Source organism: Delphinus delphis, chromosome 6, assembly GCF_949987515.2.
Source record: "Delphinus delphis chromosome 6, mDelDel1.2, whole genome shotgun sequence".
Classification (NCBI taxonomy): Eukaryota; Metazoa; Chordata; class Mammalia; order Artiodactyla; family Delphinidae; genus Delphinus; species Delphinus delphis.
In genome coordinates, this window is record NC_082688.1 from 26,206,922 (window position 1) to 26,223,793 (window position 16,872).

General features: G+C 40.2%; 1 long non-coding RNA gene across 17 annotated transcripts in view; it reads left to right on the plus strand.

Moving 5' to 3' along the window:
* Positions 1-6,200: 6,200 nt before the first annotated feature.
* LOC132427182 (uncharacterized) overlaps positions 6,201-16,872 on the plus strand; it is a 204,976-nt gene continuing 194,304 nt past the window's right edge. For 15 of the 17 annotated variants that reach the window (XR_009519818.1, XR_009519825.1, XR_009519830.1 and 12 more), the window contains exon 1: positions 6,201-6,459. This is a non-coding gene — a long non-coding RNA (uncharacterized lncRNA). The remainder of the gene's footprint in view (positions 6,460-16,872) is intronic. The other 2 variants (XR_009519827.1, XR_009519831.1) reach the window with 1 other exon arrangement.

The following is a 16,872-nucleotide window of genomic DNA, read 5'->3' on the forward strand; positions in this document are numbered from 1 at the left end:
AAAAGATCTTCATTATCACAGAAGATCCTGCAGATAGTACTGATCTAGGTATTCAACTTTTCTACTTCCTGTAGTGCTTTCCCCCCCTACTTTCAGCTAATGTCTACCAATTTTAACCCTTATTCTTATAAAAAGGTCAAAGATACTCATTTGAGACAAAAGAAATATCTTGATAAATTGTTCACATACGTGGCGCAAATGTTCTTTGTCTTGGGCATAGCCATTTTCTAGTTTCTGTAACCTTTTCAGCAGATTAAATTGGAGATCAGAGAGTTGTTGTAGTCTTTAAGATTTTTATTCTCCACGACAGAATTTCATATGAGCTATGAAGACATGTAATCCCTCATTCTTCGAGGCGGCCATCAGCACAATTCAACAGTGATTACTGAGTGGAAACTTTGTCATCAAAAAAGGACAGTAGCTTCCTTCACACCTGTTAGGATGGCTTTTATCAAAAACAAAAATGTAACAAATGTTGGTGAGAATGTGGAGATATATTGTATATTTTGGTGGGAATGTAAGTTGGTGCAGCCACCATAGAAAACAATGTGAAGGCTCCTCAAAAAACTAAAAATGGAACTACTGTGATCTAGCAATCCCCCTTCTGAGCATATACCCAGAGGAATTGAAATCAGGATCTAGAAGAGATATCTGCACTTCAGTGTCCATTGTAGCACTTCTCACAATAGCCAAGACACACACACACACACACACACACACACACACACTCACGCACACACACGGTGCAATATTATTCAACCTTAATGAATAAGGAAAGCCTGTCATTTGCAATAATATGGTTGAATCTGTAGGACATTATGATAAGTGAAATAAACCAGACACAGAAGGACAAATACTATGTGATACCACTTACATGATAAATCTAAGATAGTCAAACTCATAGAAGCAGAGAGTGGAATAGGGCTGCCAGAGGCTGCGAAAAGGGGGGAAACTAGGAGGTGTTAGTCAAAGGGTACAAAGTTTTGATTATACAAGATGAGTAAGTCCTAGATACCTACTATGTAGCATAGCATTAACAACACGGTATTGTGCACTTAAAAATTTGCTAAAATGGTAGGTCTTAAGTTAAGTGTTCTTATCACAAAATAATAATAAACATAATAATAATGATAATAAATAAGAGGGCAGGAGGAAATTTGGAAGTGATGGGTAGGTTGAAAGCATAGGTTGTGGTGATAGTTTCACCAAACTTATCTCCAAATTCATCGAGTTGTATACATTAATTATGTATAGTTTTTGTATGTCAAAAAATCTTATTCTATTTTATTAGTTATTTATTTTTGGCTGCATCGGGTCTTCATTGCTGTGTGTGGGCTCTCTCTAGTTGCGGCGAGCAGGGGCTACTCTTCGTTGTGGTGCGCGGGCTTCTCATTGCGGTGGCTTCTCTCGTTGCGGAGCACAGGCTCTAGGTGCGCGGGGCTTCAGTAGTTGTGGCATGTGGGCTCAGTAGTTGTGGTGTGTAGGCTCTAGGGCGCACAGGCTCAGTAGTTGTGGCTCACGGGCTCTAGAGTACAGGCTCAGTAGTTGTGGCACACAGGCTTTGTTGCTCCGCGGCATGTGGAATCGTCCTGGACCAGGTATCAAACCCGTGTCCCCTGCACTGGCAGGTGGATTCTCAACCATTGCACCACAAGGGAAATCCCGAAAATAAATTTTTTTCGAGAGGCCGATCTAACTTTCAGATGTTTTTCTCTACCTTTTTGCCTTTCCGTCCCTGCCAGCTCTGATCTTGACTTACTCCTCAAATTGACTCTTGCCCGTTGCTTTTTGTCAACCCTTTGATTAGGGTTGTCATCTTTTTCATTGGAGTCAGCTCCTGATTTCAGCCTGTTCTGTTTCGCTCCTATGCTAATCTTGCTAAATTTGATGACTCACCTGCATCATTGCCAATATGCAATCTCCCTGCACCCAGATTTTGCCTTGCCCTTCAGAATCTGAGGGCATACTTGGAGTCTGAGGAGACTCTGCTTAGTCCTCCAGTAACAAGCATGAGTTTTTTTTTTTTTGTGGTACGCAGGCCTCTCACTGTTGTGGCCTCTCCCGTTGCGGAGCACAGGCTCCGGACGCACAGCGTCAGCGGCCATGGCTCATGGGCCCAGCTGCTCCGCGGCATGTGGGATCTTCCCGGACCGGGGCACGAACCCATGTCCCCTGCATCGGCAGGCAGACTCTCAACCACTGCGCCACCAGGGAAGCCCCAAGCATGAGTTTTGACTTCTTCTATTTGCCTTGCACTCAGCTTGGAGAGATTGAAAAGTAAGAATTTTTACCTTCAAGGAGTTTACATACTTGCTGGAGATGAGGCAAGAAATAAGACCAGATGATTAACAAGGGTTGGGTCCATGAGTGGTGTAGACCTAAGAACGATTAGAATTAAGAGAAGCGTTTAGATTATTTCATTAAAGAGGTAGAACCTGGCTGTCTGAGGAAGTTTGGGCAAGGTTTGGATTGGCCAAAGGACAGCATCACAGTTGGTGGACTAGGGTAGATGACATGCGGACGAGAATCACTTAGGACTTGACTTTCTTCTACATGGTTTGCTTTCCTTCTTCATTTTCTGTTGACAGTCACATCCACATCTGGGCCCTGGGTGTCACCATCCTTGATTCTGACGCCTTCTTTTATGTGGTTTCCCTTGACTGCCTGTGCTAGTGACTATCCCAGGGAACTTAAGATTCATTTACTTTTATTTGTTGGGCATATAGGAGTACATTTGGGATCTTTCACTGGGGATAAGTCACTCATTCTAAGAGCTGAGATTAAGTCTGTGGCAAACTGTGCCCGTATCTCCCACCAAGATGAGAGAAAGAAACGTTGCTTGTTGGTTTCTTTTCTGGGCACTTCTGAGATCTTAACTATTTGAAGCCCTTCCACTGAGCTCATATCTTTCATGTATCAGTTTTGGGTATAGACGGGTATCCGGGGTTTATAACCCTTATTTTTCAGATGGGAGATCTGGATTTCCACGATCGGAAATGATGAGCTCAGGATGTGAGCTCCTCTAGGGGTTTGGGCTGTTCCTTTTTTCTCCCCAGTGCCTGTTGTTGTTCCTGGAACATATCAAGTTCTCCGTAAATGTTTTCTGGGTGAATATTTAATGAATGTCTCAGAGAAAACAACAGTAATGCAGCGTTTGAGCAGAGCTCAGCAAAGCTTTTGCAATGATTTAGAGTTCTTCTACTTGTTCAAAAGTGTCCAGTGTTTAAAATTACGTCCTCTCTGAAGTTTTGCAGTGACATCCCCCTCGACTGTTAGGCACCGATTCATTGTGATTTCATAGCACTTTTATCCCTCAAAGCACCAAACACATGATACTTTGTGACCTCTTCCCCTGTCTCTTCCTCTAGCTGTTGAGCTTTTTCAGGAAATCATTTCTTGTTTACTTTTCTAAGTTCAGTACCTGGCACATAGCGGGCACTCAATGATTGCTTTGAGAATAAATGGTCCTGTGGCCATATGTCACAGTGGATGCTGTCGGTGCTCTACACAGATGCCCTCAGATACCATCCCCAAGCTCCTGTATGGTTTGCTTCTAACAGTTCACACCATCAACCTTCTGGAGAGGACTAGCCTTGGGCCATTGGACACTCTGTGCCCTGACCTTCCAAGATACATAGTGCTCGGTAGTTTACATTCCTCAGGGGTATCCTGGAGCTGGTGGTTTACTGGGTCAGGAGTATGAAATCCCAGCTCCCTTTCCTCAAAGTTGAAAACAACTCTGCAGCCTTATTTATCCTCCAGAGCTTGTCGCAAGTTCAGATCGATGCTGGAACTTCCCCTGAGCTCACACCATGTTTGGCTTCTTTCTCTGTCTGTCCTGATTTCTCTGCCCTTCCCAGTTTCTCCTGAGAACACTTCTTCAATAGGTCTCCCCTGAAGGAATCCTTACCTCAGGTTTTGCTTTGGGGAAAGCCAAACTAAGACCTATGCTAATTCTGAATGTTGGAATTATACATGCAAGTTTCTCTGCAATTTATACTGAAATAATAATCATAGTTCAAACACTCAGGTAGTTTCAAGAAGTATTTGAGATAGACCTCCTGAAATAATTTCCAATACCATTTTTTATGATGCAACATACCTTTCATGGGGAAGTATAGCCCTTGATAAACCTATTGCTAGAGAGGACTGGCTTTCTTCCTCACAAAAAGAAGTGTGTGTTTCTAAGGAAAAAAACCAGGGAAGCCAGCACTGATGTTAAACTGGACCACTCACGTATTAGAGCTGAAGAGATGAGACCCTAATGTATGAGTCACAGAGAAAACACAGCTGGAATGAAGCAAGGCATACCAGCACATTCAGGAATGTCACCAATTCATTTCTGAATGCGGGGAGGGAAATGTAGTCAACTGTGTAACACATACCTCTCTGTTTGCTATTTCCCATTGCACCTCTTCGTGTCTCCTTTTCTACAGCTCTCCAGATCTGTTTCTCTCACTATCCCCACATAGCTGGTCAAATTTCCTTCCATCTCCTGGTGAGTCACCGCAGTAGGACCCCAGGTGCCAATGGAAAGAGTAATGGCTGAAAACTCTGGCTTTCTTAATGGTTGTGTGTATATTTCCAAGAAGAATAGATCACTGGCATTTTAAAGGGATCATAAATATACCATTAATGAAACTGGAAGCCATCTCTTCAGCAGCCAGATTATTGTCAGGCGTTGACACTGTTCCTAGAGGAGGGGAAAGCACTGAAATAAAGTTCCCTGGGTCTAAATATCTCCATGCTGCACAGGCGTTGGGTGTGAATGACACCTGGCGGTGCATCAATATCTTTTACGTGCACACTGTCCCTTCTTAAACCCTTGGGCTGGTGACAACTTGACACACAGAAGGCGTCGCTCTGCATAGGCTATTTAACCAAGGGAAGATGATTGTCAGTTTTCTCCAGCGTTCTTTTATTAATAGTCTGTAAACACGGACGTCCCTATTAGGTGCACATCCTTTTCTTTATTTGAAATCGCCATTAAATTACTCTCCCCAAATACTGTAGCACAGCCGCAGACCTCACTGAACATAAACTGTATAAGCTTGTCCTCTCTCCCTTGAGCTTTCCCCTGCTTAGCTGCCCGTCCTCCAGCTCTGAGTGTGTCATCCGGCCTGCTCCCCAGCTGAGCATAGTCAGGAAAATGGCAGCTCTCACGGAGAGACAGCAGAGCCATCCACGGTCATGGAACTATTGAAACATTGACAGATATGACAGATATTTCCAAAGCCGTGTGAAGCATTAATTTTAATGTACGCTGTGTGTCGTTACTTAGTAAATATTTATTTGGCCGTGAAAGATCGGAGAGGTAATCACTTCTTTCCTGCAAATACAGTTCCTGGCGGAGTTCCATCTCCCTTTTCTTGAGGGAGCTCAGGACTCGGTGGAGTTTGGAAACAGAACATGGGGAAAGAAAAGATGCAAGAGGCAAGATCTCTCTTCTAGAGTCAGACTTGAACAGTCTTCCGTGTTTCGTCCAAAGCGTTTCCTTTGGCCACGTGGACATAGCCTAACCAGGTTGGCTTAGCAACCAATAAGAACCTTGTTTAGCTAGAAAATAATTTCTAGGAGGTCTGGATTGCCAATGAGATCTTATCTGAAGACAGGTAGATCTACCTGACACTCTCTTCCACTCCACTTTTCCCACCTGAATCTCCTATTATAGACTTTTCATTTGACCTCTATAGTCATTGGCTGTCAAATATACACAGAGGTCTGTTTGGGGTCCATCTCTTCAGATGCACAGCAGGCCATCTAAGCTAAATGGATGGAGAAGCTGGAAGGCAGTAGATTGAGTTAGAATAATAATCATTGAACACCTGCAAAGGCATATTTATTTCCACATGTACTATCTCAGTTAATCCAAACAACTCCCTCCCATTCAGGCATTTCACAGAGGAGAAAACTGACACATGAAGAGGACAGAATACTTTTCCCAATGTCACCTAATGGCAGAATCAGAATTTAGACTTGGGACTTCCTAATCCAAGGTCTAGTGCTCTGTCAGCTATACTGGCACGGAGAACATTGCATACATAAAAGCATTTTGTAAACCTTAAATCTTTATGAAAATGTTAGTTACTGCTATTGTGAATAGTTAGAAAAATGTGCTTGTTAGTTTTGTCTGGCTGGCCAGCCGTCCAGGGCTTTTCCAATGAGGCAACGAACCCAACAGGGGTGAGGGGATGATCTGCCAAGCCTTTCACATCAACTCTGTGCGCACTAATTAAACATTATGCCTGGATAAATGGCCCAGGATGACAAAGTCCACAGCTTCTCACAGATGGTTCCAGGAAGTCGCATGGTTGGCTGGAGAGAATTTGGTCATGAATAAGATGCAACCTCAAACCTCCTCCACTGGTTCTGTGTGAACGGGTACATTAATCTTCCTTTGTATCAGTAGCAAGCTGTGGGGTGAATGGCAGGTGGGCCCCAGAAGTCAATTTCCTATTGGTAAGTATCTGCTAAATGTATGCTGATTTCATTATAATATATAAGGAGAGCGATATGTATATACTAGGGTATGAGATTGAGCTCTAAAATACTAATTCATTTTAAGTGTTTTTTTTTTTTCTTTGAACCTATGCTGTTTATCTTGGCAACCTCCCTTAAATATCCTTTGACTTTTTACAAGCTGGTTTATTTGTCAAGTTTGCTCTCTTCATTTCTTTGTATTCGGTGGAACTTCTCTGGGATTTTCCTCCAACAAAATTTTACACCAGAGAGGGAAATATACATAGTCTAATTCCCTAGGGAATGAAATAGGTTTACAACTTATGCAAGATATTAGTCATGCATACTATTATTATAATAAATATTAAGACAACTCTAGCTTGGAGTCTCAGAGGCAGCTAGCTGTCTACACAAAACTTTACTAAATCTGGAGTATGCTCTACCTTTTCTGTCTCAAGTTCTGCAAGTATAGAAAAACCAATTTTTTTCTTCACTTCAGTAGTAGTGTGACTGACTGATTACAGCTTTTGTGTGTGTATTGTGGTAAAGGTACGTTTTCCTGTGGAGTACCTGAAAAATCAGTCAGAAGAGAAACTACTTAAAAGTCTTGAATCGTCTAGTCACCCAAATGGGAATGTATTTGCTGATGGTTAACATGAAGATGGGTCTTGTACACCCTCTATCTAATGTTACCCAAGATATGTGACTTCAGTGGATCCACCCCACTGAGTCTTGGACAGGGACTCAACACCTGGTATAAGCAGACCATAATCTTATTTACCCCAAGCTCTTATCCAGATCCAGTATTGATATTTGGGGCAAGTCTTTATTTACTTGACACCATGCTGTTTTTTTTTTATATTTATTATCATTTATTATCCTGTTAATGCTTAAAAAATACTCTAAAGGTGGTTCGGTTGTTTTACAAATAGAGACACTGACCTCCTAGAAGATTTAATTGATTTGTTCAGGGTAGGAGCTGGGATGTGAACCCAGGGTTTCTAACTTTTAATTCTATTTCTTTCATTGGTGATTTGGTATAACAGGCTCCTGTTGTTAACAAGATATGGTCTGTTGAGCGAGGAGGAAACCACCAACCCATGCTGGTTAATCTTGCCCATCAGTCACCTTGCAGGCATCGTTGGTAGTCTGCACCCTCTTTTTTGCCCAACATTTAGCTTGAGGGTGATGAGGCATGATGGTTCTCCAATAATGCTCCTGCCCATAAATTCTTTACCCTCAACCAAGATTAATGGTGAACTATTTTAAAACAAATGATGGTGTTTGGTCATTCATTTGCTTCAAATAACTGACCTAGGGCTGATGCCTAAGGTGGAACTAGGCACCACTCTAGTTCACAAGCCCTTTAGAGACATCTACAGTCAATATTTCTAGTCCTAGAAGAGTCATACAAAGTCATCTGGACCTGGGATACAATAAAGAATTTAAACTTCTCTGTAGAGAAGAATCTATCTCCAAAGTCTTAAGAGGAAGATGAAGGTAGGGGGGCAGCAACCTTGATTTCTGTAATAAAAAGATGAGCTTTCTGGTCAATGTGTATGCAGTTAATTTCTGAAGATGAGTTTATTCTTGCCTTGTTAAAAAAAAAACTGAGCAATTTAGTTTTCCAAACATTTTGTGGCTGAGCAAAGTTGAAGTGAATTACTTGTGGTTAGAAGCCACGGTTTCTGTCCATCATCAAATGGTAACAAAGCCTCAAAAGTCCAAGACACATGTTTCTTTTGATTAATTCAATGCCATCGGACACTTCCTCTGCATTAGAAAGTGAGGTGATCTAGCCATGGTTGCATTTTGTGGAAGAAAAATGTGGTGAAAATTGAATACCTCTAGGGTGGCTTAAGGACCTTGTTTTTGGAGACCATGTGACATAGATTATGCTTCACTTCATTTCAGAAGAGTGAATACCAGGGAAAGTAATGCAATAGACTAAGAAGATTGCATGTTGAACTCCTCTTCCTGGAATGATTCCCAGAGCTTTCACTGCTTACTCTTCTCTGATGATTCCCAAATTTATATCTTTAGCTCAGGGCTTTGCAATGAACTCCAGACCCAATTTTCAACTGCCTGTTCAACAGTTCCACCAACGTGTTTTGCATACATGTATTACTTCTTTGACCAACAGAATCACTGTGCCTCTGTTTTCTTGTCTTTCTTAACTGTAGCTAGAGTCATTCTAGAATCGTTCTTTTCTCTTGTTCATTTGATGAATCCCTATGTTATGTTAATCCTACCTTAATAGTATCCCTCAAATTCAATTCTACTTCATTTACCACTCATTCCCACTTCTCTTTCCAGGATTGTTACAGACATTCCCCACCAATATCCCTGCCTCCACCTCTCCTCTCTCCAGTCTCTTACATGATTTGCTGTGAGAGTTTTCATCCTAAAAACAATGCCATCATGTTGCTTCCTTGCTTAAAGATCTCCATTGTCTTCTCCTTGGCAGCAGCATAAAGTTCAAACTCGTTCATATGGTTTACAAGGTCTTTCACAATCTGGACCTGACTTATCTTTTCAATCTCATCACTTGCCACTCCCCTCAATCACACACACTTCACAATCACCAAACCGAACTGTCTCGTTCCCTTAACACATGGTGTGTTTTCTTCATTGTGTTTGTTTGCATAAGCTTTTCCCTTGGCTTGGAATCCCCTCTACTTTTTCTCAGAGTCCCTAGTCATCTTTAAAAACAGCACAGTCACTGATAACAGGCATATTAATTGACCCTTTAGTCCGATCTAGGGACTATGTTAAGGGCTTGGCATGTATCATCTCAACTTTTAAAACAATCCCAAGATGTGGGTATTATTCACATTTTAAAGAGGAGGTAATGAGATTTAGAGAGCTTGGGTAATTGCCAAATTTACACACGGTATCCAGGCTGGAGGACTCTGGAGCCCATACTCTAATCTCTACAGCGTAGTGCTTGAAAAATTAAGTGATCGAATATACGAAAGGATGAACCAATAGTACTAGGAAGATTGTGAGCTTTGTTTTTGGAGAAAACATGGCATGAATTATATATTCTTTATCTTTAGAGTAGGAGCTACCAGCCCTTTTTTTGCACTGAGAATTGTAAATTTATCATCATTGAGCCTCTTCTCTGAAGCTCCTGTGATTACCGCCATAACCCATTCCAGGTAGGGTTCATAGGCCCTCCCACTGTGCTCCCATAAATTCGTACTTCTGTTTTTATCAGAATTGATAAGTGGTGAGTTCTGATAAAAAATTATCAAATATTATCAATATTGGCTCAAGTGTTTGTCTCTCACCAGACAATGAGCTCCTAGAGAATCAAGAAAATATCTCTTTCCTCTTTTAACTGCTGTGGTACCCAACATGATAGTTGGTCCAGAGTAGGCATATGGTGTGCGTTTCTGGAATAAGTGAATGAATGGACTTAACACCTTTGCTTTAGTCTAGGAGTAGATATAACTATTCTGATGCATAATATTTCTGCTTACGTTTACACTCAGTGAGCTTATACCTCAGAGTGACTGTGAATTGTAAGCTGTAATTCTGGGGTTCCTAAGTGTCTCTCCAGGCTGCTGTGTGCCTCTTCTAGTGGGAGCATCTTGCCATGCTAATTCTATGTCTAGAGTTTAAGACAGTTTATATTTTTGTCTGTAACCGGGCCTCTAAACACATGCTAATGATTTTCTCTGGTGCTCAACTGAAATACTGGTGATCCATTCTAATCCTAGAAGAAAAACTGGGTATTTTTGGCTTCTACAGTTGTTGAAGAATTATATTTTATAGGGACTTCCCTGGTGGTCCAGTGGTAAAGAATCTGCCTTCCAATGCAGGGTATGTGAGTTTGATCCCTGGTCAGGGAACTAAGATCCCACACGCCGCAGGGCAACTAAGCCCATGTGCCACAACTAGAGAAGAGAAAACCAGCACACCACAACTAGAGAGAAGCCCACATGCTGCAACGAAGAGCCTGTGTGCTGCAACGAAAGATCCCGTGTGCCGCACCTAAGACCTGACACAGTGAAAAATAAATAACAAATAAATCTTAAAGAATTATATAAAACAATGGAAAAATGGATGATTTAAGGAATTTCAAGAGTAGTATTTCTTTCTTTTTTTAAAAATTATTTATTTATTTTATTTATTTTAGTTTTGGCTGCATTGGGTCTACATTGCTGCCCTCGGGCTTTCTCTAGTTGACGCGAGTGGGGGCTACTCTTCGTTGCAGTGCGTGGGCTTCTCATTGCAGTGGCTTCTCTTGTTGCAGAGCACGGGCTCTAGGCACGCGGGTTTCAGTAGTTGTGGCACATGGGCTCAGTAGTTGTGGCTCACGGGCTCTAGAGCGCAGGCTCAGTAGTTGTGGCTCATGGGCTTAGCTGCTCCACGGCGTGTGGGATCTCCCCTGACCAGGGCTCAAACCCGCGTCTCCCGCATTGGCAGGCGGATTCTTAATCACTGCACCACCAGGGAAGCCCTCTATTTTTTTCTGTATTGAATTTTTACCTGAAACAAACACTGGAAACTAACCTTCAAATAAGATGTGACTCTACTCCTATTGAGTGGCGGATAGAGTATTAATGTAAAAGCTTAAGAAGATGATATTGAAATTCTAACTTGACTTCTAGGTCTCTGATTTGTAACTTGTCAGAATGATGTACAGCAATCAAAAGTCTTTTTATGAATTTATCTTCCCTTTTTGCGTGCTTGGTATGCTGTTTCTGCTGCGTAGACTGTTGCTAGCTGCCTAGGCCAACTAAAGCTATGGAGCCAAGTACTAGCAATCAGGCCAGGGGGAAATGCTATGGGAGTGCATGTAGGGCAGATAGGATAGCAAAGCCCATCCTAGGAAGAAATGTGAAAACGGGGGTGATAGTTGGGAGATGTGGTCAGGGCTTAAGTCAGTATCGGAAGAGCAAAATAGATTCTATGTTTCACAAGTGAAATTCATAACCTGGGGGTTGGCGATTTGATGAGAGAGGTGAAAGTTGACAGGAGCATATCGGCTTATAAAGTATGTGAACTTTGGTGAAGGCCCAGTTCGGACAGAGTGGTTTCCTTGAGGAATAGTCATATAACTAAAGTACGGATGAATCACCTGGAGACCTGCTCTTGCCAGGTGACACATTAACAACAGCCCAATAAGTGCAGATCACTGCCACCACCCCAAACCACTATCAATTTAACTCTAAAGACTGGAAAATGATGTGGATATTGACTATCTTTTCTTGAAGGACTGCTCCAGGGGTTTACACCTTATTTCTTTTCTTTTTTTTTTTTTTTTTTAAGAAGATGTAGGGGGTAGGAGTTTATTAATTAATTAATTTATTTTTGCTGTGTTGGGTCTTCGTTTACTGTGCGAGGGCTTTCTCTAGTTGTGGCAAGCGGGGGCCACTCTTCATCGTGGTGCGCGGGCCTCTCACTATCACGGCCTCTCTTGTTGCAGAGCACAGGCTCCAGACGCGCAGGCTCAGTAGTTGTGGCTCACGGGCCTAGTTGTTCCGCGGCATGTGGGATCCTCCCAGACCAAGGCTCGAACCCGTGTCCCCTGCATTAGCAGGCAGATTCTCAACCACTGCGCCACCAGGGAAGCCCTACACCTTATTTCATTCGGCAAAATATATTAAATTTTTTCTTCATTCATCCATCTGTCCAAAGACATAAAAAAATTTCCCTTCTTTCCATTTCCAGTTCAATCTCTGATTCTCAGTCTCTGACCCTAACTCTGTGTTCCTTGCCCCTCCGTCATTCCTTTCCTCTTTTTCTATCCTGGGACTACTCCGACTCCCCAGTCCAGAGCAGGATTCTGGTGAATAAAGTTCTCTCTCTCCTTGCAGAGATCAGCCCTCCTTTTTGAAGACTCAGTGAAGCCCTAACTTCATCTCTTTTAAGGTATATTTCTTCCAAACTATCCTGACATTGGAAAATTTTATGGGGAAAAGAATTTCCAAAGGGAAGGCATGTAACTTGATCCTTCCCAAGCGACAGTTGCTTCATGGAAGATCAGCTATTGACCAAGTTGGACAAGGCTAGGCTTTGCAAAGTCCCTGCCACTGGCAAGAACATCCAGAACCAGATTGTCCAAAGATATTGTATATATGGGTTGCTGCTTAAGAGTTTGTGGTTACAGCTGCATTCTCCACAGTGCCAACTATTAGGCAATAATAAAGGGGAGGACATGGCTAAAAGGGCAGTGCTGGTTTGAGGACACTAATTATTTGTTGAAAAATCTTCAGTTTTTTCCTTTGGAGCCAAAGATGATTTCTAGCATCAGAATAAATTGGTGCAATGGCTAAATTCAGAATGAATGAGATAGGCTTATACAGTTTTTCAGAGAATATTTTGGGAAATTTTCTGCCAACTTGTTGAAATTGGGATATTCAAATGATATTGATGATATTAAAAGTGGGAAATACATTTAGAGAAATAATTTGACAACATCTACGAAGTGTCTTAAAAATGATCATTAATTCCATTTCTGATTATCTCTCCAATGAAATGTCTGAAAAAATGAAGACTATGAATAAAGATGCCTATTGCAATGTTCTTTTTTTATTTTTCAGTTTTAATGTTTTTTATTGAAGTATAGTTGATTTACAATGTTGTGTTAAATTCTACTGTACAGCAAAGTGATTCAGGTATACATCTATATTCTTTCTTTTTTTAAATATTCTTTTCCATTATGGTTTGTCATAGGATATTGAATGTAGTTCTCTATGCTATACAGTAGGCCTTTCTTGTCTATCCGTTCTGTATATAAAAGCTTACATCTGTTAACCTCAACCTCCCACTCCATGGCCCCCTCAAGCCCCTCCACCTTGGCAATCACCAGTCTGTTCTCTGAGTCTGTGATTCTGTTTTTGTTCATTTCTGTCATATTTTATATTCCACATATAAGTGATATCATATGGTATTTGTCTTTCTCTTTCTGACTTACTTCACTTAGTATGATTATCTCTAGTTGCATCCATTGTTGCTGCAAATGGCATTATTTTGATTTTTTTTTATGGCTGAGTAGTATATATGTACCACATCTTCTTTATCCATTCATCTGTCGATGGACATTTAGGTTGTTTCCATGTCTTGGCTACTGTGAATAGTGCTGCTATAAATATAGGGGTACATGAATCTTTTTGAATTATAGTATTGTCTGGATATATGCCCAGGAGTGGGATTGCTGATCATATGGTAATTCAATTTTTAGTTTTCTGAGGAACTTCCATACTGTTTTCCACAGTGGCTGCACCATCTTACATTCCCTCCAACAGTGTAAGAGGGTTCACTTTTCTCCACACCCTCTACAGCATTTGTTATTTGTAGTTTTTAATGATGGCCATTCTGACCGGTGTGAAGTGACACCTAATTGTAGTTTTGATTTGTATTTCTCTAATAATTAGCGATGTTGAGTATCTTTTCATGTGCCTATTGGCTGTTTGTATTTCTTCTTTGGAGAAATGTCTATTTAGGTCTTCTGCCCATTTTTCGATTGGGTTTTTGTTTTTTTGTTGTTGAGTTGTATGAGCTGTTTGTATATTTTGGAAATTAAGCCCTTGTCAGTTGCATCATTTGCAAATATTTTCTCGCATTCTGTAGGTTGTCTTTTCGTTTTGTTTATGGTTTCCTTTGCTGTACAAAAGCTTGTAAGTTTGTTTAGGTTGGAATATATTTTAAAACCGCTCCAGAGTCATAGCCAATGTCAGCAACAGAAATTGCCTGCAATGTTCTTCGTAATAGAGATCAATTGGTAAAAGCTAAAGGGACTATTCTGTTGAGAAAAATATTATACAAATCATGGTAAACATGCTCAATGGATAATTAAGTGGCCAGTAACCTGGTACTGTTTATGGCCATGTTGTAATATTCAGTGTAAGATGTAAAGTTATAAATAATTACAAGTTTGTAAGAGATATACAAAACTATATATAATGTATATATGTATTAAAAAGACCCATATATATGCTGTCTACAAGAGACCCACTTCAGACCTAGGAACACATACAGACTGAAAGTGAGGGGATGGAAAAAGATATTCCATGCAAATGGAAATCAAAAGAAAGCTGGAGTAGCAATTCTCAAATCAGACAAAATAGACTTTAAAATAAAGACTATTATAAGAGACAAGGAAAGACACTACATAATGATCAAGGGATCAATCCAAGAGGAAGACATAACAATTGTAAATATTTATGCACCCAACATAGGAGCACCTCAGTACATAAGGCAAATGCTAACAACCATAAAAGGAGAAATTGACGGTAGCACAGTAATAGTATGGGACTTTCACACCCCACTTTCACCAATGGACAGAAATGAAAATAAATAAGGAAACACAAGCTTTAAATGATACATTAAATAAGATGGACTTAATTGATATTTATAGGACATTCCATCCAAAAACAACAGAATACACTTTCTTCTCAAGTGCTCATGGAACATTATTCAGGATAGATCATATCTTGGGTCATAAATCAAGCCTTGGTAAATTTAAGAAAATTGAAATCGTATCAAGTGTCTTTTTGGACCACAACGCTATGAGGCTAGATATTAATTACAGGAAAAAAACTGTAAAAAATACAAACACATGGAGGCTAAAGAGTACACTACTAAGTAACCAAGAGATCACTGAGGAAATCAGAAAATACGTAGAAACAAATGACAATGAAAACATGACCTCCCAAAACCTATGGGATGGTGCAAAAGCAGTTCTAAGAGGGAAGCTTATAGCAACACAATCCTACCTCAAGAAACAAGAAAAATCTCAAATAAACAACCTAACCTTACACGGAAAGCAATTAGAGAAAGGAGAACAAAAACCCCCCAAAGTTAGCAGAAAGAAAGAAATCATAAAGATCAGATCAGAAAGAAATGAAAAAGAAATGAAGGAAACAGTAGCAAAGATCAATAAAACTAAAAGCTGGTTCTTTGAGAAGATAAACGAAATAGATAAACCATTAGCCAGACTCATCAAGAAAAAAAGGGAGAAGACTCAAATCAATAGAATTAGAAATGAAGAAGGAGATGTAACACCAAGTAACACCAGACACTGCAGAAATACAAATGATCAAGCGAGATTACTACAAGCAACTCTATGCCAATAAAACGGACAACCTGGAAGAAATGGACAGATTCTTAGACTGAGACCTTCTGAGACTGAAGCAGGAAGAAATAGAAAATATAAACAGACCAATCACAAGCACTGAAGTTGAAACTGTGATTAAAAGTCTTCCAACAAACAAAAGCCCAGGACCAGATGGCTTCATGGGTGAATTCTATCAAACATTTAGAGAAGAGCTAACACCTATCCTTCTCAAACTCTTCCAAAATATAGCAGAGGGAGGAGTACTTCAAAAGTCATTCTACGAGGCTAACATCAACCTGATACCAAAACCAGACAAAGATGTCACAAAGAAAGAAAACTAAAGGCCAATATCACTGATGAACATAGATGCAAAAATCCTCAACAAAATACTAGCAAACAGAATCCAACAGCACATTAGAAGGATCATACACCATGATCAAGTGGGGTTTATCCCAGGAATCAAGGATTTTTCAATATCTGCAAATCAATCAATGTGATACACCATATTAACAAATTGAAGGATAAAAACCATATGATCATCTCAATAGATGCAGAGAAAGCTTTCGATGAAATTCAACACCTATTTATGGTAAAAACCCTCCAGAAAGTGGGCATAGAGGGAACTTACCTCACATAATAAAGGCCATATATGACAAAGCCACAGCCAACATCATTCTCAATGGTGAAAAACTGGAAGAATTTCCACTAAGATCAGGAGTAAGACAAGGTTGCCCACTCTCACCACTATTATTCAATATTGTTTTGGATGTTTTAGCCACAGCAATCAGAGAAGAAAAAGAAATAAAAGGAATCCAAATCAGAAAAGAAGAAGTAAAACAATCACTGTTTGCAGATGACATGATACTATACATAGAGAATTGTAGAGATGCTACCAGAAAACTACTAGAGCTAATCAATGAATCTGGTAAAGTAGCAGGATACAAAATTAATGCATGGAAATCTCTTGCATTCCTATACACTAATGATGAGAAATCTGAAGGGAAAGTTAAGGAAACACTCCCATTTACCATTGCAACAAAAAGCATAAAATACCTAGGAATAAACTTACCTAAGGAGACAAAAGACCTGTATCCAGAAAACTATAAGACACTGATGAAAGAAATTAAAGATAATACAAACGGATGAAGAGATATACCATGTTCTTGGATTGGAAGAATCAACATTGTGAAAATGACTCTACTACCCAAAGCAATCTACAGATTCAATGCAATCCCTATCAAACTACCAATGGCATTTTTCATAGAAGTAGAACAAAAATTTCATAATTTGTATGGAAACACAAAAGACCCCAAATTGCCAAAGGAATCTTGACAAAGAAAAAC